This window comes from Mastigoproctus giganteus, chromosome 8, assembly GCF_048544385.1.
Source record: "Mastigoproctus giganteus isolate SK-2022 chromosome 8, ASM4854438v1, whole genome shotgun sequence".
Taxonomy (NCBI): Eukaryota; Metazoa; Arthropoda; class Arachnida; order Uropygi; family Thelyphonidae; genus Mastigoproctus; species Mastigoproctus giganteus.
In genome coordinates this window covers 71,261,731-71,286,716 of record NC_143582.1, presented here as the reverse complement: position 1 = coordinate 71,286,716, position 24,986 = coordinate 71,261,731, and the positions used below count along the sequence as shown (strand labels likewise).

Sequence of the window (24,986 nt, the reverse complement as noted above, 5' to 3'; positions counted from 1 at the left end):
TTGATAATGTTGTACAGCGGATAACATCTTTTAAGGGCACAAAAGGTGATATTGTTGTACACGCTAGCACTAAAGATATTAAGAATAGGAGACCAGCAGAATTACTTAACAAGTACACGTCACTGTTGAAAAAAAAGCCGTGAATTAGGGTTGAATCTGAAAGTGCCTGTAATTCTGCCTAGACACGATAGGAGGGAGTATATAATGAGAGCCTTGTCGATCAATTCGCCCTGGAAAGATTTTGCAAAGCTCAAGGTGTAGAATTTTTTCAACTTGGTCTGTACTTGTTAAAAGGAGAGATTGCTTCTACAGGGATGGGATACACTTAAATAGAAAGGATGCAAGAATATTTGCTGATGCCATCAAGGCAGTGTTAGGTGGGTTGGAAAACTGCTAGATTGGGGGAATACAAGGACTAATAGATTAACAGTAGCCACTGGCAGAGGTGAAAGTGATTCTTGCACTGCCTCTATTGGAATGAGCAGCAGCATGGAAAACAAGATGCAGAGTATTTCAGAGACTGCTGGGAGTCATTGCAGTACAAGTAAACACATGGACTTTGTTAGGGTAGCTAAGAATAGGAACAGGTCATGTATACTTGCGTATACACCAATGCTAGTTGTTTGGTAAATAAAATTGTTCAGTTTGAGGTAATGCTCAAAACATCAAAGACAGATATTGTTGGGATATCAAAGACGTGGTGTCACACAGATAGAAGGAATGCAGACCTGGAATTTGGGGAGTACAATGCATATAGGAAGGGAGGAGGGGTTATGCTAATAGTTAAGAAAAAAATAAAATCCAAGGAAATGAAGCCAGTTGACATCGCTGGACAGTGCAGTGTCGAGTCAATTTGGTATAACATAAACATTGGGAGTTCAAAATTGAGAGTAGGAGTGCATTAGCATTAGCAGAGGCATTTGATGCAAGAAAGTAAGCTTATGCAGCATCAGCCAAAAAAAAAAAGAAAAAAAAAAAAAAAGAAACCACTTCCACTTCACCCCTATGTTCGTTCAAAATGCCTGTCCAGCTAAGTCTTAAACTAATTTAGGCTATCAACTTCCACGACAAGGGATGGAAGTCTGTTCCACCAACCAACTACCCGCTGGCTAAAGGCAAATTTCTGCACGTCTATCCTACATCTGTCTTTCCTCAATTTGAATTTATGCCCTCTCAGGTGATTATTCTGAGCGAGAGGAAGAATCCCATCATCATTGAGCATGCTCAAACCATTCAAACCCTTATACACCTCTATCAGATCACCTCGCCGTTGCCTAGTCTCCAGACTCTGTATTCAAGGGAATAATCACCTCCTTATCCCTGCTAGAAAAATTCCTATATATCATTGACAATACACCATGAGCTACTCTTGCAGCCCGTCTGCACTGCTCAGAAAACTTCATATCTGCCTGCATAACCACCCCGAGGTCCCTTTCATTCTCTACCACTGTCAGTGTAGTACCACAGAGTTGATACGTTGCTATGGGGTTGCTGTTTCCCATGCGTAATACTTTACATTTGTCAATGTTAAACTTCATTTGCCACCTCTCAGCCCATCTGCTCAACCTTTCCAGATCCTGTTGCAGCAGCATAGTGTCAGTAGTGTCCTTGACAACCCTGCCTACCTTTGTATCGTCTGCAAACTTCGACATTAAGCTTGATATACCATCATCAATATCATTTATGAATACAGAAAACAATAATGGACGCAACACTGAGCCCTGAGCAACTCCACTAATAACATTAGTCCACGATGAGCAGTGTCCATTGATTACCACTCTCTGTCTTCTCCCCCTCAGCCACCCCTTTATCCACAGCAGCAATTTGCCTCCAATGTCATACTGCTCCAATTTGTGCAGCAGTCTTCCATGTGCAACAGTATCAAAAGCCTTTCTAAGATCCCAGTATATAATATCAAATTTATTCTTTGCATCCAGTTCCTTTGTAACTGCATCATAGTATCCAATCAAATTGGTCAGGCAAGACTCCCCTTAACAAAACCATGCTGTGTCCGAGTCATAACTGAAGTCTTGCTAAATGATCCTGCAGTGCTTCTTTAAGTAGTGCCTCCATTCATTTTCCTGGAACAGAAGTTAAACTCACAGGTCTATAATTACTTGTGTCAGCCTTTGATCCTCCTTTGTGAATTGGGGTCACATTTGCACAACTGCAGTCTGTGGGTACCTTCCCTGAGTCCAAGGCAGCTCTCATAATTATGGCTAAGGGTTTGCTTACTTCCTCTGCTGCCTCCTTTCATATAACTGGATAGATCCCATCCACCCTGGGTGCCTTTCTTGTGTTTATCTACAACAATTTCTCCTCCACTTTACTCTCAGTTATTACAAGATTCTTTAGCTTAATGCTACAGTTGAATACACCTCTGGCTTTCCCCTCGCTAAATAACTCCTCATGTGTGAATGTCGATGCAAAATATTCATTTAGTTTGTTAGCTACCTGAGCAGGATCATCAACAGTTGACCCATCAATATCAGGTGGACCAATCTGATTCATCCCCTTCCTTCTAGAGTTTACATAAGTAAAGAACTCTTTGCTGTTTTTCTTTGCATCCCTTGCCAAAGATTTCTCGTAATCTGCCTTCGCCTGCCTAACCTCCTTTGTAACTTGGTTACAGATCAACTTGTATCTATCATAGGCTTCTGTGTCATGTGTTAATTTGTATGTATCCCATGCATGTTTCTTCTCTGCCATATGCCTCATCAGTTCATCTGACATCCATTTAGGCCTAAACCTTGAACAATATTTCTTAGTTGGTATGTAAAGCCTAGTAGCTTACAAGATAAGTTCTTTGAATGCTTCCCATTTTGCATTTGCTGTTGGTAACATCATCAGTTGGTCCCACTGTATAGAATTTAAATACTGTCTCGGTCCATCGTAGTCGCCTTTACGAAAGCAATAACCCTTCCCTTTACCCCTAATGGTAGTTACCTCTTTGAGTAAATCCCACTTCAGCACACTGTGATCACTGCCACCTAGTGGTTCATTTATCTACAGATTCTTAATGCATGAAGAATCACTGCTGATAATCAAATCAAGAGTATTCCTCCCTCTAGTTGCCTCCCGAACATGCTGATGTAGAAAACAATCATCCAATAAATCCACAAATGCCCCCAAAATTCCAGTCAATATCTGGGAAATTAAAATCTCCCATTATAAGACTCTCTGATTTACTGGCCCACGCTATTTCCCTGTACAGTTTATTATTATACTCATCAGAGTCATTAGACCTATAGCACACTCCTACTCTCAATTTTGATCTCCCAATGCTTATGTCACACCAAACTGACTCGACACCGAACTGTCCAGTGATGTCCACTGGCTTCACTTCCTAGGATTTTATGTATTTCTTAACTAATAGCATAACCCTCCTACCTTCCTATCCAGTCTATCCTTTCTGTAGATGTTGTACTCCCCAAATTCCAGTTCTGCATTCCTTATATCTGTGTGACACCACGTCTCTGAAATCCCAACAATATCTGCCTCTGATGTTTTGAGCAATACCTCAAATTCATGAAATTTATTTACTAAACTCCTAGCATTGGTGTACACGCAAGTATACATGCACCTATTTCTATTCTTAGCTACCCTAACACAACCCATTGTGTTTACTTGTACCGCAATGACTCCCAGCAGTCTCTGAAATATCCTGCATCTTGTTTTTCAGGCTTCTGCTCATTCCAATAGAAGCAGTGCAAGAATCTCTTTCACCTCTGCCAGTGGCTACTGTTAATCTAGTCGTCTTTGTCTCTCTCCCCAAGCTAGCAGTTTTCCGACCCACCTAACACTGCCTCGATAGCATCAGCAAATATTCTTGCACCCTTTCTATTTAAGTGTATCCGATCCCTGTAGAAGCAATCTCTCCTGTTAACAAGTACAGTCCAGGCTGAAAAAAATTCTACCCCTTGAGCCTTGCACAATCTTTCCAAATCTTTGTTATGGGCCTAATGACTCTGATGAGTATAATAAGAAACTGTACAGGGAAACAGAGTGGGCCAGTAAATCACAGACTGTTATAATGGGGAATTTTAATTTCCCAGGTATTGACTGGAATTTGTGGGTTGGTCACTCACACACTACCAAGGCTTTTGTGGATTTATTGGATGATTGTTTTCTACATCGGCACGTTCGGGAAACAACTAGATGGAGTAATACTCTTGATCTGATTATCAGTAGTGATTTTTCATGCATTAGAAATCTGCAGATAAAGGAACCACTAGGTGGCAGTGATCACAGTGTGCTGAAGTGGGATTTACTCAAAGAGGTAACTACCATTAGGGATAAAGGGAAGGGTTTTTGCTTTCATAAAATGGCCTACGGTGGTCTGAAACAGTACTTAAATTCTATACAGTGGGACCAACTGATGATGTTACCAACAGCAAATTCAAAATGAGAAGCATTCAAAAAATTTATCTTGGAAGCTACTATGCTTTACATAAGGCTTTGCAACTAAGAAATATTGTTCAAGATTTAGGCCTAAATGGATGTCACATGAACTAATGAGACATATGGCAGAGAAGAAAAATGCATGGGATACATATAAATTAATGGGTGACATGGAAGCCTATGATAGATATAAGCTGGTCTGTAACCAAGTAACAATAACCAAGTCACAAAGGAGATTAAGCAGTCAAAGGCATATTATGAGAAATCTTTTGCAAAGAAAGCAAAGAAAAACAATAAAGATTTCTTTACCTATTTAAACTCTAGAAGGAAAAGGATGAATCAGATTGGCCCACTGGATATTGATAGTTCAACTGTTGATGATTCCGCTCAGGTGGCTAACAAACTAAATGAGTATTTTGCATCTATATTCACACATGAGGAGTTATTCAGGGAGGGAAATGCCAGAAGTGAGTTAAACTGTGGCAGTGAGCTAAAAGATTTTGTAATAACTGAAAGGAAAGTGCAGGAGAAATTGTTGAAGATAAACATAAAAAAGGCACCCAGAGTGGGTGGCATCTATCCAGTTATATTAAAGGAGGCAGCAAAGGAAGTAAGCAAACCCTTGGCCATAACTATGAGAGCTTCTTCGGACTCAGGGGAGGTACCCATGGACTGGAGATGTGCATATGTGACCCCAATTTACAAAGGAGGATCAAAGGGCGACAAGTAATTATAGACCTGTTAGTTTAACTTCTGTTCTAGGAAAATTAATAGAGGCACTGGTTAGAGAAGCACAGCAGGATCATCTAGACAAGACTTCAGTTATAGCTCGGACACAGCATGGTTTTGTTAAGGGAAAGTCTTGCCTGACCAATTTGATTGGATACTATGATGTGGTCACAAAGGAACTGGATGCAGGGAATAACTTTGATATCATATATTTGGATCTTAGAAAGGCTTTTGATACTGTTAGACATGGAAGACTGCTGAACAAATTGGAACAGTGTGGCTTTGGAGGCAAATTGCTACTATCGAAAAAGGCATGGTTGAGTGGGAGAAGACAGAGAGTGGTAATCAAAGGACACTGCTCATCGTGGACTAATGTTATTAGTTGAGTCCCTCAGGGTTCAGTGTTGAGTTCATTGTTTTCTGTATATATAAAAGATATTTAAGATGGTACATCAAGCTTAATGTCCAAGTTTGCAGACGATACGAAGGTTGGCAGGGTTGTTAAGGACACTAATGACAGTACGCTGCTGCAACAGGATCTAGTTGAGTAGATGGGCTGAGAGGTGGCAAATGAAGTTTAACATTGACAAATGTAAAGTACTACATATGGGAAGCAGTAACCCCAGAGTAACATATCAACTCTGTGGTACTACACTGACAGTGGTAGAGAACATAAAGGTCCTGGGGGTAATTGTGCAGAGAGATGTGAAGTTTTCCAAGCAGTGCAGACGGTCTGCAAGAGTAGCTCATGGTGTCTTGTCAATGATATACAGGAATTTTTCTATCAGGGATAAGGAGGTGATTATCTCGTTGTATAAGGCAATGGTCAGGCCACACATTAAGTACTGTATACAGGTCTGGAGGCTTCATTTTAAGAAGGATGTAGAGCTGTTGGAACGAGTACAGAGAAGGGCAACAAGATTAGTGAATGGAACAATGGGTTGCACTTATGAAGAAAGGCTTAAGTTTTGTAAATTACAGTGTCTTGAGACTAGGCACCTGCGAGGTGATCTGACTGAAGTGTATAAAGCCTTGAATGGTTTGAGCATACTCAATGCTGATGGGATTCTTCCTCTTGCTCAGAATAATCACCTGAGAAGGCATAAATTCAAATTGAGGAAAGACAGATGTAGGATAGATGTGAAGAAGTTTGCCTTTAGCCAGGGGGTAGTCGGCTGGTGGAACTAACTTCCATCCTTTGTTGTGGAAGTTGATAGTCTAAATAAATTTAAAGCTGAGCTGGACAGGTATTTGGAATAAATGGAGGGGTGAAATTGGAGTGTTTTTCATAGAGTTCTAAGTGATTAGTGGGTGGAGTTGGGGGAACAACAGAGGCATCAGATGAATTTGGCAGAATGTGGTAGAGAGAGAGAGAGAGATTTTAAGCCAGAGAAGATTGAAAAGACGAGATTCTTTTTTTTTTTTTTTTTTTTTTTTTTTTTGGCTTATGCTGGATAAGCTTGCTTTCTTGCATCATGTGCCTGTACTAATGCTAATGTTAATAGTGGAACCACTTACTCCTTGTTACTATAGCAACAAGTAAGAGAAAGTAAACTTTGATGTTTCCGTGACTTATTGAGTAGTGACATGTGAATCGTACTAATTTAGTGTTTATTATTTATTTTTTTGTGTGTTTGATATAACTACAATTTGTAAAATTTATTTGAGAAGACTTTTTTTTCCTTCAGAAACTAGGACAAAACTGATACAACTGGACATGAGGATGGAGTTGGGTGTCATATCAAGTTAGATTCTCTATTGTAAATTCAAAGAGGTAGGAGATAATCAATAAAAATCTGAGACCATATTTATGAGAACTGGATGCACTCATAATTATGGCTAAATGTTTGTTTAATATAATTGGAGAGATTCCATAAATCTCATGTACCTTATTTACTTTTAGCTTGGAAAATTTTTCTTCCTCTCAGTCACCACAAAATCATTTCGTTCATGGTTAGAATTAGGAATGCTTCTGGAATTCCATCCCTAAAAACCATAATAAACATACGTGAATGAATGGTGGCACCTAGGACATCAGTTCAACTCCGCCATGTTTCACTGTCGTGATGGCGCCTCCACAGCCAGGTAGGAAGGAGCAGCAGTGCGTAGCACACGCTTCTTGATAGACCGGGGTTCGAGCCCGTCACCACCAAATACAGAGGATGCGGAAAGGTCAGGGAATGACCACCGCACATCCCGGAGCAATATGGCCTTAGTTGCTAATGCTCCTAAAAAAAAAAAACACCAATCCAAAATAACTGTCATGATAGAGGACTTGCCTGTAGGTAGAAAATCAAAAGTAAACATGAAAGAAACCATTTCAGGTTTCTTTCCAAAATTTCTTATTTTGGAAAGAAACCTGAAAAATTAAGTTGAAGGAAATTGTTTAGTTTTCTTTTAATTTTCTTTTAAAAAGGAGAACCATTTAGACACAGATAACCTGAAATAGCTAACCATTCAACTGTTTGCAAGAAAAGGAATTATACAGAAAATTATACAACTTTAAACATAGTTATACAAACTTTTTGTTACAAAAGAAATTATACTGAAAATTTACACAATTATTCCAATGCAAAGTATACAAAAATGTACAGAATTACACAAAAGAAATTATTACATATTAAAAAAATAATAATAATAATCAATAAAGTTAATAAATGTTCAGCCTGGCAATTAATATCCGATTAGTTCAAGATATGAACAGCTGTTGAGCACAATAAATTTTACAAGATAATGACAAATTATGTTATTACCCACGAGATTTCATAACATTCAATTTATGATTAGAATGAAATGGGCAATTAAAGTGGTAAAGGGCATACTTTACCACAAAATCTACAGAGAACAAAGGGGTTATTTAAATATAAACTTAATCACTATTTACAAAATACGAACATGTTAACAAAATGTCAAATTTAATGGCAAAAAAAAAAATAAAAAATAAAATAAAATAAAAAAATATGGAGCAAATAGTTAAGTTATATGTTACAATTCATACAATTATGCTACCAGGATGATAGCAACAAGTAAGTTTTTTGATACATTCCTTAAAATTAAGAATTTAACAAATTTAGGGGAAAGCCTGGTGAAGTTCTGAAAGAATTTGGGAATTATGAATGAATTTAAGTTAAGTAAAAGTATTGATCGGCAAATACAAAATAGGCTTATAATTCAGATCAGACAATAAATGTTGTCTTTTAAGAAAAGCAAGAGCATGTCTACATGTTGCTGTTGTTAAACTATATCTGTGTATCCTGTTAAACCAGGAGTTTTCCAACCCACTTAATGCCTCAATAGCATCAATAAATAATCTTGCACCTTTTCTATTTAAGTGATTCCCATCCCAGTAAAACACTCTCTCTGTTAACAAGTATAAACTGTGCTGGAAAAATTCTGTCTCACAAGCTTTGCAAAATCTTCCCTGGGCTAAACTGATTAACAAGACGCTCATGATGTTTTCCTTCACATCATGTCTGGTTATAATTCCAGAAACTTTCCAGTTTAATCCTAAATCATAACATTTTCTCAACATTACCCAATACTTGTTAAATTAATCTTCAGAGCACCTTTTTTTCAATATCATGTTTTATGTCCTTAAAAGATAAATATTCTACATCATTAAAATTTTAAATTTTGTCTCTGATAGACATACTCTGGTCCTACCTATCCTTTTTACATACTATGATATCCCTATTTTCAAGACAAAGTCACTGATAACAGCTGCTTCCTGTGGGACCAGGACTTGCTACTCTTAGCTATTTCACTGCACTGTCCAATGCATGTGTAAGTTCTAACATCCAGTTTAGCAACTGAGTGCTTGATAGGTCCTTTATATGAATTTCTTCAAGGGTATCAACCATTTTTTTTTTTTTTTTTTTGTTTCTTTTCAGCTCTCATATTTGCACACTGGAATGCTCAGTTGTTTCCATATCCCAACAAACTCTTTGCATTAAAAACACAAAGATATCACCTTTGGCTGTAACATGTAAAATGCTACAAGTACAATATAAAACTTGATTTTTAGGAGAACTGCCATCAGTAGTTTTACAAATCAAGTATTCCCATTACTCTAAGCTTTATGTAAACAGTATTCTGCATTAATGTCATAATTCATAGTTTCACAAATACATTACTTGGTTTATTTATGGATGTTGTAAATCCAAATGGCTCTATGTTTGGGGTATGCTATTTTATGTCATTTTCATATTTTTTTTGGTATTAGCATCAAAAAAAGACAAAAAATATTTCTTTATAGAAATGATAATAATAACATGGCTACTAAGAACTATCCTTTCATATCTACATAATTCAAATCAAGTGAATGGTTGACTGTGCTTTAACAATATCAACTATGGTTGCTGATGTTCTATTGCCAGGGTAGATGATCTGCTAGAAATTGCAAGGGACAAACTAGTGTGGACTGCTTTGGTGATCAACCCATTTATATTTTATCATGAAAAATTCTAGCAAAAAATGTAAGGTTGTGGCTCAATGTCTGATTTAATAAAGCTGAAAATTAGTTATTTAATCAGTGAAGTGTATAGCCAGATCAGGTTTCATTTGTTCAGAATCAGTTCAGTTACAAAGAGTTCAATGACAAATAGGGAAGTGGGCTGTCAAGCTTCAGACACCCCATCCCCAAAGAGATTCAATTCAAATAAGTAACTTTCTCTAAGTTAGAGCAGCAGCTTGGATCCTATTAGCATTAGCATAGGCATATGATGCAAGAAAGCAAGCTTATGCAGCATCAGCCAAAAAAAAAAAAAAAAAACACTTCCATTTCACCCCTCTGTTCGTTCGAAACACCTGTCCAGCTGAGCCTTAAATTTATTTAGGTTATCAACTTCCACAACAAGGGATGGAAGTCGGTTCCGCCAACCAACTACACGCTGGCTAAAGGCAAATTTCTGCACATCTATCCTACAACCGTCTTTCCTCAATTTCAATTTATGCCCTCTCAGGCGATTATTCTGAGCAAGAGGAAGAATCCCATCCGCATTGAGCATGCTCAAATCATTCAAGGCTTTATACACCTCTATCAGATCACCTCGCCAGTGCCTAGTTTCCAGACACTGTAATTTGCAAAACTTAAGCCTTTCTTCATAAGAGCAACGCTTTGTTCCATTCATGTTGTTGTCCTCTGTACTCGTTCCAGCAGCTTTACATCCTTCTTGAAATGAGGCCTCCAGACCTGTATACAATACTCATGGTGTGGCCTGACCATTGCTTTATACAAGGGAATAATCACCTCCTTATCCCTGCTAGAAAAATTCCTGTATATCACTGACAAGACACCATGAGCTACTCTTGCAGCCCATCTGCAGGCAGATATGAGAACTTCATATCTGCCTGCACAATTACCCCCAGGTTCTTTTCAATCTCTACCACTGTCAGCGTAGTAACACAGAGTTGATACGTTGCTCTGAGGTTGCTGTTTCTCATATGTAGTACTTTGTCAATGTTAAACTTCATTTGCCACCTCTCAGCACATCTGCTCAACCTTTCCAGATCTTGTTGCAGCAGCATAGTGTCAGTAGTGTCCTTAACAACCCTGCCAACCTTTGTATCATCTGCAAACTTGGACATTAAGCTTGATATACCATCATCAGTATTATTTATAAATACAGAAAACAACAATGGACCCAACACTGAACCCTGAGGGACTCCACTAATAACATTAATCCACGATGAGCAGTGTCCATTGATTACCACTCTCTGTCTTCTCTCCCTCAACCATCCCTTTATCCATAGCAGCAATTTGCCTCCAATGCCACACTGCTCCAATTTGTGTAGCAGTCTTCCATGTGCAACGGTATCAAAAGCCTTTCTAAGATCCAAATATATAATATCAAAGTAATATTCCCTGTATCCAGTTCTTTTGTGACTGCATCATAGTATCCAATCAAATTGGTCAGGCAAGACTTTCCCTTAACAAAACCATGCTGTGTCAGAGCTATAACTGAAGTCTTGTCTAGATGATCCCGCAGTGTTTCTTTGACCAGTGCCTCCATTAATTTTCCTGGAACAGAAGTTAAACTCACAGGTCTATAATTACTTGTGTCAGCCTTTGATCCTCTTTTGTAAATTGGCGTCACATTTGCACATCTCCAGTCTATGGGCACCTCCCCTGAGTCCAAGGAAGCTCTCATAATTATGGCTAAGGGTTTGCTTACCTCATTTGCTGCCTCCTTTAATATAACTGGATAGATCCCATCCACCCTCAGGTGCCTTTCTTGTGTTTATCTTCAACAATTTCTCCTCCACTTTACTCTCTGTTATTGTGGAGGAGAAATTGTTGAAGATAAACACAAGAAAGGCACCTAGGGTGGATGGGACCTATGCTCCTCTCACCATCCAAAAGAAATATTCTGGGTAAGCACCTAACCTCAAGTATCTCTATTTCATCAGCCACACATAATAGTAAGATAAACTAAAGAAAAACTACAATTAGATAAGATTACAGCTTAAAAACAATCTGTTTATAATAATGAAGATTTAATGAACCAAAAAAGCATTAAGTCAAAAAGATAAAATCACTGCAAACATCTGGTTGCAAATGAAATTAAAAGAAACCATTTAAATAAGCTGTGAGAGGACAATGAAACTACATATGCTCTTGAATGTAAGAAGGTAAAAATGGAGAGGAAACTTACCGTTCACTCTGTGAGTTGAAATTATATAATACTCTAGCTTTAGTATTAGCATTCTGTAATGCATAAGTACTTTGTTTAGTGTTGTTCAAAATTTGGCTCTGATAAAACTGCTGCAGTTGCCTGTTTTTTAAAAAAAAATGAAAAACATTCAATCAATACAAGCTGTTTTTCTACTTTTTTTGTCTCAGCTAAAATATGACTTTAAGGAAAAACTTCTATTTATTAAAGAAAATAATTTAAATTGTAATATTCATTATGATTGGTAGAGAATGATTTCAAGTTTATCTCTATATTACCAAAGTTTAATATATGAAATTACATAAAATAAGATTAAATGAATAAAGCACAGTGGATAAACTAGTTACAATGAACTAAGATGAGTACCATCCACTTATTTAGGGTGGCTAGATAGAGGCGACTCAAACAAATTAAGGAACTGTAAAACAGAATGCAGGAAAAGAGCAACCTTGTTGTGCTATAAGAATACACACACACACACACACACACACACACACACACACACACACACACACACACACACACACACACACACACACTGCCTCCGTAGCCAGGAGAAGCAGGGCGTAGCACACGCTTCTTGATTAGACCGGGGTTCGAACCCGTGACCACCAAATACGGAGGATGCGGAAAGGTCAGGGAATGACCACTGTATATCCCTGGAGCAATATGGCCTTAGTTGCTAATGCTCCTAAAAACCAAATAACACACACACACACACACACCTGATTACAAATATTAGTATTCAGAAAAATCAGTGTCTAGATGACGACTAGAAGGTATGTTGTCAATGTGCTTTTTTGCAGCATCAAAACAACTCAAAGACAGCAGCAATAAATAAAAGCCACATCTGTGATGTTTCTAACAAAATTTAATGGCAACGAGCAAAAATTAAAATGTTACTACCAATATCCCAAGTTAATAGTTTTGGGAGCCAATCAGCATAAAATTGCTGAAAACCTAAATTGACTAATATTGTAAAAATACCAGCTGAACACAAAACTTCCATTAAATCATGTTTTGTTATTGTTTGGTCTTCTTGGATAATTTTGTCAATAATCACCTCACTTTCATTAATGCACACAGACTGTGCTCTGTCCACCTTAGAGAAGTCTGCTGTTAATTATTCTCAGTTTCGTACTACCACCAAGATGGCACTGTTTTGAAACTATTTGGATTCTTGCTGGTGGGCAGGGGGAAGTGATATTTATTTGATGTATAAGAGGAAGGCAACCCATTGTGAAGGATTTCACAATATGAGATTTTATAATAATGATACCTAATGTACAAACTTTTCTTTATCTTAATATTCAACTATGTAGTAATAATGTATTTTGCACTAAAAATGTCACATGAAGCTTTTGGCCCTAAAAATTTATTATCTAAAAAGTACACCTCTAGGCACCTCCCATATTGCATAAATAAATCATAACTGGTTGTCAGCTCATACCACAGAATAAGCAGAATTCTCAAAGGAGGAAGTGTTACTTACTCAAAATATAATAGGAAAGCAACTCATGAAGGATTTCACAACGAGATGTTATGATAATACAAATGTATATAAAAACTTTGGTTTGCCTTAAAATTTGATCATGTAGTAATGATGCATCTGCACTGAACAATGTCATAATTTAATTCTTACCTTAATAACGGTTGCACAAGATCCACTTTGAAAGCTTTGCCAAGAATATCAGGACTGAGATGGAAATGGCTGTAGGTGATTTCTGTACAAATTCACTAATTGTATAGCCTATGGCATGTGTTCAAAAGTTGATCAGATTGACAATCGTACCTCAACTAACAATTCTTTGCTTTGTTCCCAGTGTATAGAGTGCATTGTTCTCAAATTAAAATTTGGTGCATTACTAGATGAATTTAATTCACTGAAGAAACAAGTGTTTGCCCAAGAGACACATACATCTGGGAACACATCAGGGCCTCAAGTATCTAGTGACCTGACAGGCAATGCAAAACCCAATTTGGGTGCCAAAATAGAATATAGAATAATCAAATGCTGACTGCTCTGGTTAAAGAAGATTTAGCTTTATTGGAAGATTCCATTGTCAGGGAAGTAGGTAATTTTTTTGTAATAAGGCTATGCAAACTAAACTAAAACCAGGGCATGTTTGCAGGGAGGCAGCAATTCATGTCACCCAACTTCAACTTTGTAAGGGGAGTAAAGGGCATTATTATTCATGTGGGGATTAAAGCACACAACCTGACAATTTGTTGGATAAATACAGGACTATGCTAAAAGAAATGCCAATTCTAGCAAGGAACAATAGAAGGGACCAAACTGAAAGCCTTGTGAATTAACTAAAGCAGAGTCTCTGCAAAGCTTTTTGTGAACATATCAACAAAGCTGGCACAAGGGGCATTTGCAAAAATTATTAAGGATATACATTTATCTGATGAATGGATCAAAGCAATGCTAGCAAGATGTGACAAAAGTAGAGATGTTTCAAATGAACAGGAAGTTAATGCTAGGGAAATAAGCATAAATAACTTAAATCAGGGGAGTAAACTATACAAGAAGATTTAGTCTTGTGTCTATAGTAATGTGAAAAGAGCTGTCAATAAAGTGAGTGAATTTGACATCCTTGTTAGGACAACTAACACTGACATAACAGGAATAGCAAAAATGTTATCTAGAAATAGGGGATGAATTTCATTATAGTGAAATAGGAGGATAATAAGGATAGGTAATTTATGTATAATATATTTAGGAAGGATAGACATAACAGAAGAGGTGGCATGGGGGGGGGGGCATGCTTCTTATCAAAAGTAATTTGAGTACAACAAAAATTCCCAGATTCAGAATTTATGCATGCTAGCATCTCTGTGGCGTGAAGTAATTAGATACAAAGGAAAAAGGACACCGAAGGTATGCTATCAACAATAAGACTGAAAAGTAGGAAGAAAACCTCTACATGCGAAAAAAATGGCAAACAAGTGCAATTGTTTTATTACTGGTAATATCAATTTGCTCTTTATTGATTACAGCAAGTGGGAAAGAAATTTGCCATGGGGAAAAAATTGTTAAATACATTAGATGATTATTATTTGATCAGCACGTTAGAGAAAATACTAAGAGAAAGACTATTCTACACGTGGCCATTATGCACAAAACAAATGACATCATATGGCTCACAGTATAGGAACCTATATCACTAACAGTCAGTGATCATGCAATCCTTAATAGGAAGATAAAGAAAGAGGTTGCACTTCAGGGGTTCTTAACCTGGTGCTCGCGAGCACCACTGTGCTCTTTAAAAAGTAAATTTTGCTCACGACTGATCCTAAAATAGTTGCTCGCGAACACTGTCGCTTAAGCTAAAAAAATTTACACATAAATTTTTGTATTTAAAAAAGATGCTTTCTATTTCTAAACTTTCTGGATATTCTACAAAAATCCATGCCAATCTTCGCTAGAAAATCCTTTTTTTTACCCGAGACCTCAAATTCTACCAAATAGCGAAGGATCGTATAATAATGTCGCAGAATTTGGTAGTCTACATTGGACACAGAACTCGACTTCAACAGAAAACATGCAAGTGACTGCCATATAGATTTACCTTCATCCTATCAAGAACCTCTGTAAATGTGCTTATTAATTAAGCCTACATAATAGGCTCATAATAATATAAAATATAATTTTCTATAAGAGAAACTCTCCACCCTTCTTTGAAAGAAAAATGAAAACGGCTTTATAAGTTGTTTTGCCTCCACTTCATTCATGACGTACAATGGAAACTTGATAGTTAAAAAGCACTGTTATTGATGTTCCTCTTGGAAATATTCAATTTAGTAAGAAAAATTTTTACAAAATACTTTGTTGAGAGTACGGTTATTACTGCCATAGTGTTGCTACAGACCAAGGATACTCCCTCAGGCGATTCTCAGTTTATGGTTTTAACAGGTTTCTGCCATGTTACGCTCAGTTGCATTGCTACAATGTATATGTATAGTGCTGACTTTTATGGTGATGAAAGTGTTATAGTAAGAAATATTTTCTTTTAACAGATTTAACTAAAGTTGCTAAATCCTTTCAAAATGGATAAGTTTTTAAAAAGAAACAGAAATGAAATGAACATGATGAGGAAAAAAATTATGCATTAACACTACCTTTGCAGTCCTTTAGACCTACACATTTTAATTTAGACCTACATGTTTCAAATGCAAAGAAACAAAAAATTAAGAAGTGTGTATTTCAGTCTTTTTGGGAATATGATTATTTGGTAATAGATAATAGTAGTATAACTGGTGTAATTTGCTTATTATGTCAGGCTTGTTTGGCTGGCTATCGGAAGTTGAATTTTGAAAGACACTGCCAAATATGCCAGGGGAATTTTCCTGAAGCTTTTCCCAAATTTAGTGGTATTAGAAAAGCTAAACTTCAAGAAGAAAAAAAGAAACTTGAAAAACAGAAAAATATTTTAAATTTAGGTCAAGCTAATAGTAGTAAAGTGTTAGCGAAAGAAGTTCATTTATTTTATCAAATATAATTGCAAAGAATTCATTGCTAGTGGTGAAATAATAAAATATTGTGTAGCATCATTATTAGAAGTGCTTGCTAGCATCTTCCCAGAAAAACAGAAAGCTACATTGATTAGCACCGCCAAAAATATTCCTTTGAGTAATGATACAGTTTCAAATTGAGTTCATAAAATGGCAGATGTAATATTCAATGAATTATTATGTAGAATTGAAAGTTGTGTATTTTTTTTACTGGCACTTGATGAATCGACTGATGTTTCAGGCATTTCAAAACTCATGTGCTTTGTTTGTTTGATTTAACATGATGGCAGCTGTGAAGAAGATTTTTTGGCTATTTTGCCAATTACTGGTCATACAACTGAAAAAGATGTGTATGATACACTTATGAAACTGATCTGATTAAACTTGTATCAATTGTTACTGATGGTGCGTCTTCCATTTTAGGTAAAAACAAAGGCCTTATTTCTTATCTTAATAGAGATGAAAGGATAACTAATTTTGTGCATTATCACTGTTTGATTCATATTCTGCAATTACTAATGATCTTGCACAAATTGTTCATTTACCTACAAGAATACCGGACAATCCTAATCATACAGCTAATACGCTTGATCTTTTTCTCACAAAAAACCCTTCTAAGTACACCGTCGAAGTGAGAGGTCCTTTAGGCACTTCAGATCACAACTTGATGATTGTCTCTTCTCCAATGGAACCTTTATCTCATGGCTATTCCCAATCTCGTGTTGTTTGGCATTACAAGAATGCAAAATGGGATGACCTGCGAGACTTCTTTTCTTTTTTTCCTTGGTCGGACTACTGTTTCAAAACTTCTGATGTCAACGCTTGCTCAGATCGTGTCAGTGAAATTATTCTTGCAGGAATGGAATCCTTTATCCCAAACTCCAATTTAGAATCTTTCCCTTTATCTAAACCTTGGTTTTCCAATAAACGTGTTAAGGCTGTTCAAGAGAAGAATGTTGCATATTGGCTTGTTTCTAATTCTCCAGTTTCATTTTCTGCCTACACCAAAGCTCCAACAATTGTAAAGCAGTTATTAATCATTCCAAACTAGAGTTTGAACAGGCTAAGAGTAGAAAACTTGCTTCTTGCCCTAATGGTAGCCGAGCATTCTGGTCTCTTGCCAAAGCTATTGGCCGCAACTTTTGCCCATCTCTGCTCCCACCTCTGTCCAAACCAGATGGTTCTGTTGTCACTTCAGCCAAGGATAAAGCTGACCTGCTAGCATCCCATTTTTCTTCCAACTCATGTATTAATGATCTTGGTAAAACACCTCCCACCATTCCCAACACGCTCCATTCAATGCCTCCTGTGGTCTTCGTTAAAAGGATGTCAGAAGGATTTTGACGAATCTTGATGCTAAGAAAGCTCCAAGTCCCAATGGTATTTCTCCACTTGTTCTCAAAACCTGTGCTCCTGAACTTACTCCTATTCTTTGCTGCCTTTTTCACTTTCTTATTCCAAAGGTATTTTTTCTTTTCCTTAGAAATTTGTTCCTATCCAGCCAGTTCCTAAAAAGGGTGACAAATCCTTCCCATCTAATTATCATCCCATTGCAATTACTTCTACACTTTCTAAAGTAATGGAGAAATCAATTAACCGCCAACTCTTAAACTACCTAGAAACCTTCCATCCGATCGCCAGTATGGATTCCATCAGTGTCAATCCACTAATGATATTCTGGCTTATGTTACCTTTTATGGGCAAATTCAATGAAAAAGTTTGGTGAAACACAAGCAGTTGCTCTTGACATCTCAAAGGTTTTCGATCGTGTTTGGCATAAAGGTTTTCTAAACAAGCTTCCAACTTATGGTTTGCCAACTGTGTTTTGTAATTGGTTATCCAGTTTTCTCCCTGATCGCTCACTGAGGGTGATGGTAGAATGCTCTCTGTCTTCTAACTTCTCCACTCATGCTGGTGTCCTCCAAGGTTCAGTTTTTTTCTTCCACTCTTTTCTTCTTTTATACTAATGACCTTCTTCGATTGACCGGAAATCCTATCCATAGTTTTGCATATAATAGCACATTGCATTCCACTTTCCAGTTTGAGAAACCTTGCCCTGCTGAATCAGCTTCAACTTCTCGAATATCCACTACCAATTCCTTAAATGTTGATCTCCAGATAATTCTCCAATGGCGCAAAGACAACGTAGTTGAGTTCAATCCTTCTAAAACTCAGTGTTGTCTTAACCCTCGCAAAAAGGATTCTTCTTCTTCTGTTCCTGTGCTTATCTTTGGTAACACTCCAATTTCTAGGCAAGATGATATATCTCTTTTAAGGATTACCTTGACTTCTAATCCCTCTTGACACAAACACATTACAAATATTGCTTTCTCTGCATCTGAAAAACTTTGTTTTCTCTTCCACTCTCGGTGTTGCTTTTCTTCCAAAGCATCTGCTCACTATGCAAAAATCGCAAATCTGCCCTACCATGGAATATTGTTCCCACATCTGGGGCTGTGCTCCCTAAACCTCTCTCTCTCTCAGGCTTCTAGATTCCATTCAGAAGAGGGCAGTTAGGTTAATTAATGACTCATTTCTAACAGAGTCTCTCCACTCGCTGTCTCATAGACGTACTGTTTCTGCTGCATGCCTTTTCTACAGATACTGAACCAACTTTTCATCTTCCTCGTTTATTCAACTGCCATTTTCTGGAAAAAACTTCCTTCTTACGTATTTCCTGAAAATTACAGTCGGCTTGGGTAAAGAAAGCCTGCACGAGAACGACGACAAACGTCGGATAACTTACGCGGTAAATTAGTTTGCCGATACGGCACTCTAGCGCTGCTCACTCGGTAAACAGACGGTAGGTGTTATCGGACTGGAGCAAAGTCGAGAACGATATACTGACTGACAGGTAGGCGTGGCAAACAATGAAATGATTTATTAATAAACAATTTATGTGCTAGTCCACTCATGATTCTAAAGAAAAAAGGTTAGGTTACCCCCTCCATTTCGGGAGAGGTTCAAGCTCCCATGGGATTCAAGTGGAGGTAACCTGACCTATTTTCACCATTAGGGCATATTATTGAACAAGAAAATAAAAATACGGTCATAAAAAAATTTATTTTTTTATGAATGTATTTCTAAATATGACTGATTCTAAAGAAAAAAGGTTAGGTTACCCCCTCCACTTCGGGAGGGGTTCAAGCTCCCATGGGATTCAAGTCGAGGTAACCTGATCTTTTTTCACCGTTACAGTAAATGTTAGGGCATGTACGATTAGGACAAGTTACCATTAGTGCTGCTACAGTGATACTAAACCGATGTTATCGTGTGTTGTGTTCGCGCACCAATCAGCACGTCGTTTGCCACGCCTACCTGTCAATCAGTATATCGTTCTCGACTTTGCTCCAGACCGTTAACACCTACCGTCTGTTTACCGAGTGAGCTGCGCTAGAGTGCTGTATCGGCAAACTAATTTTCCGCGTAAGTTATCCGACGTTTCTCGTCGTTCTCGTGCAGGCTTTCTTTACCTTCGCCTTACAGTCTACAGAAGTTCAAATCTAATGTTAACAAATGTTTTCTCTTGTCTTCTCAACCTCCAACCTCCAACCCAAGCACAGTACTAAGTACCATAGGTTCTAATTCCTCTCGTGTTTGGGGGTTTCATAAAAAAAAAAAAAAAAAAAAGCAAAGGGAAGTAAGCAATACAAAGGATGTAGCCATAATTATGAGAGAGCTTCCTTGGACACAGGGTAGGTCCCCACGGACTGGAGATGTGCAAATGTATCCCCAATTCACAAACGGCGATCAAAGGGCAACACAAGTAATTATGGACCTGTTAGTTTAACTTTTGTACCGGGCAAATTAATGGAGGCACTGGTTAAAGAAGCACTGCAAGATCATCTAGACAGGACAGCAGTTACAATTCAGACACAGCATGGGTTTGTTAAGGGGAAGTCTTGTCTGATCAATTTGATTGGATACTATGATATAGTCACAAATGAACTGGATGCAAAAAATAATTTTGAAATCATATACTTGGATTTCAGGAAAGTTTTCAATACTGTTGCACATGGAAGACTACTGCACAAATTGGAGTGGTATGGCATTAAGGGCAAATTTCTGCTATGGATAAAGGGGTGGTTGACTGGGAGAAGGCAGAGAGTGGTAATCAATGGACACTGTTCTTCATGGACTAATGTTATTAGTGGAGTTCTCCAGAGTTCGATGTTGGGCCAATTGTTGTTTTCTCTATTTATTAATGATATTGATGAAGGTATATCAGGCTTAATGTCCAAGTTTGCAGATAATACGAAGGTTAGCAGAGTTGTTAATGACACTAATGAAAGCACTGCATGCAACAGGATTTAGAAAAGTTGAGCAAATGGGCTGAGAGGTGGTTACTGAAGTTTAACATTGATGAATGTGAGGTACTGCATGTGGGTAGCAGTAACCCCAGAATAACATATCAACTGTGGAGAACTAACCTCAGCATAGTGGAGAATAAAAAATACCTGGTGTAATTGTCTTGTCAGATTTGAAGTTTTCTGAGCAGTGCAGACATCTGCAAGAGTAGCTCATGGTGTCCTGTCAATGATATTCAAGAATTTTTCAAGCAGGGATAAGGAGGTGATTATCCCCTTGTATAAGGCAATGGTCAGGCCACACCTTCAGTACTGCATACAGATCTGGAACACTCATTTTAGATGCAGAGCTGCTGGAATGAGTACAGAGAAGGGCAATAAGACTGGTGAGGAGAACAAAGGGTTTCTGTTATGAAGAAAGGTTTGAGTTCTGCAAATTGCAGCTTCTGGAGACCAGGTACATGCAAGGTGATCTGAATGAGGTGTATAAGTCCTTGAAAGGTTTTAGCAAGCTCAATGCCAATGAGATTCTTCCGCTTGCCCAGATTAATCATCTGAGTGGACATAAATTCAAATTGCGGAAAGTCAGTTGTAGAATAGATAAGTGGAAATTTCCCTTTAGCCAGCCAGTGGTTGATTGCTGCAACAAACTTCCAACTGTCGTTGTAGAAGTTGATGGCTTAAATAAATTCAAGACAGAACTAGACAAACATTGTTTGCCTAGTTCTGTCTTGAATAGACAAACATTGTTTGTCTATTCAAGCTGATAGACAGATATTGCTGCTGATAAAGTGGTGATGAATTTCATTAAAGAACTTATAGCAGAAGTTCAAGGATTATTTTGGAGAGGGCATTGAAGATTTCGACTGGATTCATGATCCATTTGTTGCAGATGCAAAATCTCTTCCGATGAATATACAAGAGGAACGGATCTGAAGACAGATAGAATATTGCGATTAAAACACTGTGAAGTGCAGTTGGACATATTTTGGTTGTCAATAAGGAAAAAATACTAAGCTAACTCCAAGATGGCAATTAATGACTTATTACCATTTTCAACTACATATTTGTGTGAACTGGGCTTTTCGACCTTGAGCAAAATTAAAACATCAAAGAGGGAGAGACTCAGATCCACTGAGGCAGAAATGAGGCTTGCATTGTCAATGATTCTGCCCCACATCAGCCATCTGTGTTCAGCAAAGAAGGCACAAGTATCACATTGAAGGTATGCATCATAGTTATTTGGTTTAATACTAATAGATTTTTTTTTGGCTTTGCTTCTGCATGGTGATTTAGGGTTCATAAAATGTTAATATATGCATGAGCCAATTTCTATTGGATTGTTGGAACAATAATAATTGATTCTATTGTGACTTATAGCATATTTATATATATTAACATTGCCATAAACTATGCTTTTTGGGGGATTAACATTTTGATGTGCTATGTTGTGTCATAGATAACTTAAGGTTTGCCACAAAGAGAAAAACGTTGCGGAATGCTGGGTTAGAAGATCAGTAGAAATCCATTTTGCAAATTGCTGATTTAGTACACCTTTATTTTCTTTTACCTGAAAGAAAATGTCAATATATAAGCTGTGAACAGAGTTTTGTGATGTGCATTGTTGGCGGGAGGGAAGCATGTGGTTGCCAAATAAATCTGGTAAACAAAAAAATTCAAATAGTAATGTATTGCAGACATTACAGATTTAATAATAATAAATTTATTTTTTGCATTTTTTCAATCAATTTTAACCAGAAGGTTGCAAAAATAACAAGATACCCTTGAATTTTAATCCAGCAGTAATGGCCAAATTGTAGAAAAAATGGTGGTGGGTCACTTGAAAAGTGACCAACTTTCTTTTTAATTACTTGAAAATATTTTGGGGTGAGCTGCATTCTGCTTGAGAATACCAATGCTTCATCTTTTCTTACAATATTTTTTTATGATTATCCACACTGTCAGATGGACAGTCACAGAAATCTTCCTATCCAGAAGGTCCAAATATGCTCAATTGGAATGAGATTGGGTGATTTAGGCAGTGGGATAATGGAGAATTCACTGTTATGTTCCTAAAATCAGTTGGCAACCTGCCAGGCTTTGTTACATGGTGCACTGTCTTGTTGATAGACACCAAAGCTGTCTATCAACAAGACAGTGCATCAAATCAGAAGACAAAGGGCATACCATAAAAACAATCCTCAACCATAACATCACTGCCTTCAGCATGCCAAACACTAACAGTGAACCCAGGTGCCATGGCCTCAAGTTGCTTTCACTAAACATGGATATGCCCTCAGCATGATAAAGTTGAAAATGGGATTCATTAGGGCAGTTTAAAGATTTTCACACTGATGATCCAGTGTTGGTGTTGATATGACCATGCAAGGCACAGTTTGTCTCACAGTCAGCATGAGTACCTGTGACAGCCATTGACTGTCATAGCCTCTAGGAGCTAATATCTTGTACATATTGCAAGTGCATATTGGTCATGCTATTCCTATGTTGTACTGGGTGGTTAACTTGGTTTCTGTGTTATGAGACAAGACACACGATACTCAGGCATCAACTGCATGTGGCTTACCCATTTGTAACCTTCAGCTAGTTGTTCAACCACTGCTGAGCCATTCAGAGTAGACTCATAACACCACTGAACAGGAGCACTTAACTATGTTGGTTGTTGCCGAGATACCAGCACCTGACACCATTCCCCCATAATCATTCCACATTCAAATTCAGAAAGGTCTCAGTGATGACACATTCTTCCTCACAGATACTCCAAAACTGATCGCCATGTCTGTGAAGTAACAATCTTATATCAGGCATTCCTGACTTTGAGTCTTCACAAGTGCCACACAGACCAGTCCATTCCTAAACAAGGGAGTGTCACTAATACAAAGCCAACTCGTGTGTGTGTGTGTGTGTGTGTGTGTGTGTGTGTGTGTGTGTGTGTGTGTGTGTGTGTGTGTGTGTGTGTGTGTTATTCAGTTCCATTCTTTTCAAAATTTGAGTGCATTACAGTGCACTAAACTTTAAATTAATAGTATCATCACCAGAGAATATCAGCTTTGGTGTTCTTGTCTTTGCTAGGTGAAAACAATAATAAATTTAGATGGAAACTATAAATAACATTTAATTCAAAACTTTGTGGAAGGTTGCCGGAGAAGTTACAAGTTCTTGCAGTCAATAATTCTGCAATAACATTAAAACACCTCAGAGATGTCTGCAGTAAAAGCATATTTAGGAAGGTAGAAAAAAATACCAGTTATTTTTTTTAATCACTTAAGTAATGGATAATGTGAGATCATTATTTTAGAGGGTCGCCTGTCAGGTCACCCACCACCATCACCACCACTGCCAGGTTAAGAAATAACTGCAAATTATATTCAACAGAAAAAAAAAAAAAAAAAAAAAAAAAACCCTTTACCTTACATTATTCTGTTGTGAAAGACCTGAAGGAGGGTGTTCTTCAGGTTGAGCCTTGGCTTGAAATGATTCAGGCCAGAGCGTAATCTAATAAAATTTATTGAAAAAAAAAAAAAAAGAGAGGGAGAGAAAAAAAAAATTTTTTTTTATTTAAAAAAATATATAAATAACAAATCAATATATAAAAATCTTTTCATGTATACACACACATTTCCATCTATGGTTTTTCTGATGAAGCATAAGTAGCATAAACATACAGCAGCAGTAGTGGCAAATGACGCAAGAAAGCAAGCTTCTGTGGGACTCCTTCCTCTTGTATATAGATTTGTGAGAGGACTTGCCGATAGCGGACTTGATAAGTTTGATGCTGAAGGAAGTTTTGTATGAAATATGGTAAGCGGCCTCTCAGGTCAAGGGAATGAAGATCTCTCAAGATGCCAAAGGCCTTCTCTATGTCAAGGCATACCATAACGAGATGCTTGTTTTGGATAAACACATTCCTCATGTTCATTTCAGCTTTGACCACGAGATCCAGGGATGATCAATTTTTTCTGAAATCAAATTGATTATTAGAGATTAGATATTTGGAGTCAAGATACCAGGTCAGCCGGCGGTGTATAATTTTTTCCAGGGTTTAACTCAAACAGCTGGTAAGAGAAATAGGCTTATAGTTGTGAGGGATAGAGTGATCTTTCCCTGGTTTGGGAATTGCCAGTAAGTAGGAGTGATGCCAGCATGTGGGGAATGAATGTTCAGTGAAAATACGATTGTAGAAAGTCAGCAGGAAGAATAATGATTTGTTATCTAAGTGTTTAAGCATTATACAATACACTCCGTCCGGACCAGCAGCACTGTTCTTTGATGTATATTTGCTTCGTGAAGTTCAAGCATAGTAAGTGGCCGATTGTATGATAGACAAGATTTAGTTTTGAAG

At 37.5% G+C, this 24,986-nt stretch overlaps 1 protein-coding gene across 1 annotated transcript in view; it reads right to left on the bottom strand.

The window, feature by feature from the left end:
• Positions 1 to 24,986, bottom strand: part of LOC150081620 (sorbin and SH3 domain-containing protein 2-like) — a 193,458-nt gene that overhangs the window by 145,128 nt on the left and 23,344 nt on the right. Inside the window, exons 2-3 of the mRNA XM_090379478.1 lie at positions 24,054 to 24,139; positions 11,784 to 11,903 (exon numbers count right to left, since the gene is read on the bottom strand). The gene's annotated coding sequence lies outside the window, so the exon portion shown is untranslated. The remainder of the gene's footprint in view (positions 1 to 11,783; positions 11,904 to 24,053; positions 24,140 to 24,986) is intronic.